We start from the raw sequence: 1,527 nt of genomic DNA, 5'->3' as shown, positions 1-1,527 counted from the left end.
TCTCTCTTCACCCTCCTTTTTAGCACCACAGCAGAAATTCCCACATTCCACTGTTCCAAGGGCTCCTGAGCTGCTCTTGGGCTCCCTCTTCTGGCCATTTCTGGGAGCAGGTGAAAAAGCTGTATGGTAAACTCCTTTTCAGAATTCCAAACAAAACTGATTCTTTCAGAAGAGCAAAAGCTAGCTTTTACTAGTATGATTGGTAGTTTTGGTCAATGATTTTCCAAAAGGATAATGATTCCATGAGTTATGAGAGTAACTTGGAAGCACCAACATCATGCTCAGCAGACTTCTAAAATCAACTGGAGCTTTTCGGCTTTCTGCTGGGAGGAGGCTAAGGTACAACTTTCTTCTGTCGTCCCGAATCCGGATTCATCCGACACCAGCCACCTCCAGCATGCCGCCTAAGTTCGACCCCAACGAGATTAAAGTCGTGTACCTGAGGTGCACCGGTGGTGAAGTTGGCGCCACGTCTACCCCTGGCCCCCAAGATCGGTCCCTTGGGTCTGTCTCCAAAAAAAGTGGGGGATGACATTGCCAAGGCAACTGGTGACTGGAAGGGCCTGCGGATCACGGTGAAACTGACCATTCAGAACAGACAGGCTCAGATTGAGGTGGTGCCTTCTGCCTCTGCCATGATCATCAGAGCCCTCAAGGAGCCGCCAAGAGACAGAAAGAAGCAGAAAAACATTAAACACAGCGGAAATATCACTTTTGATGAGATTGTCAACATTGCCCGACAGATGCGGCACCGGCCTTTAGCCAGAGAACTTTCCGGAACCATTAAGGAGATCCTGGGGACCGCCCAGTCTGTGGCCTGCAACGTAGACAGCAGGCACCCTCATGACATCATAGATGACATCAACAACGGCGTTGTCAAGTGTCCAGCTAGCTAAGAAGCAAAAGAAAATATATCAATAAAGAAATGATTTGACAAAAAAATAAAATAAAATAAAATCAACGGGAACATGAAGATCTTTGCTTTTTGTTTGGTGGTGCTGGGGTTCAGATACAGGGCCTTGCACATCAGGAGAAAAACTACCACTGAACCACGTCCCCACCTCAAAAAGAAATCTACAGCTCAGCCACAGTTAACATGATTCAGGAATGGGTGAAGGACTGCAGTAGATATTTCTTAGGATAAATAAAATCTGAAAAGTACAGTAGATATAGTAAAATGGAAAGAAACTGATCATAAGGAATAGATGATGGAGATGAGGGGAAGGAGAAAAGATAGGAAAAAAGGAGAGAAATCATCTAAGTATATATACAGGATAGCTGAGAAGACTGAACTACTAAATTTTATCAGTTTTTTGAAAGTAGCAGCTAATGTTTAAAATTTTCATTGTGTGGGACTCTATAGACTAAGATCTGTAATCCGAGCAACTACATCGAGAACAACAGTGTGCAACATAACAGCCCCAGCTGAATCTCTTTCATCTTGCTCATTTAAACACAGCCCGTCTTTAATGTCTCATCTACTGTTACTATACTCTCTTTCAAGTACATTGAAAAACAAAAAGTAAA

The 1,527-nt window shown here is 43.5% G+C and overlaps 1 pseudogene; it reads left to right on the top strand.

Annotated features, from left to right (window-relative positions):
• The first annotated feature begins 397 nt into the window (after window positions 1–397).
• On the top strand, window positions 398–896 carry LOC105743905 (annotated as a pseudogene).
• The last annotated feature ends 631 nt before the right edge of the window (window positions 897–1,527 follow it).

The sequence above is a fragment of the Octodon degus genome, unplaced genomic scaffold, assembly GCF_000260255.1.
Source record: "Octodon degus isolate 3935 unplaced genomic scaffold, OctDeg1.0 scaffold00184, whole genome shotgun sequence".
Lineage (NCBI taxonomy): Eukaryota > Metazoa > Chordata > Mammalia > Rodentia > Octodontidae > Octodon > Octodon degus.
The sequence above is the reverse complement of the archived record's forward strand: the minus strand, read 5'-3'. Positions and strand labels throughout refer to the sequence as shown.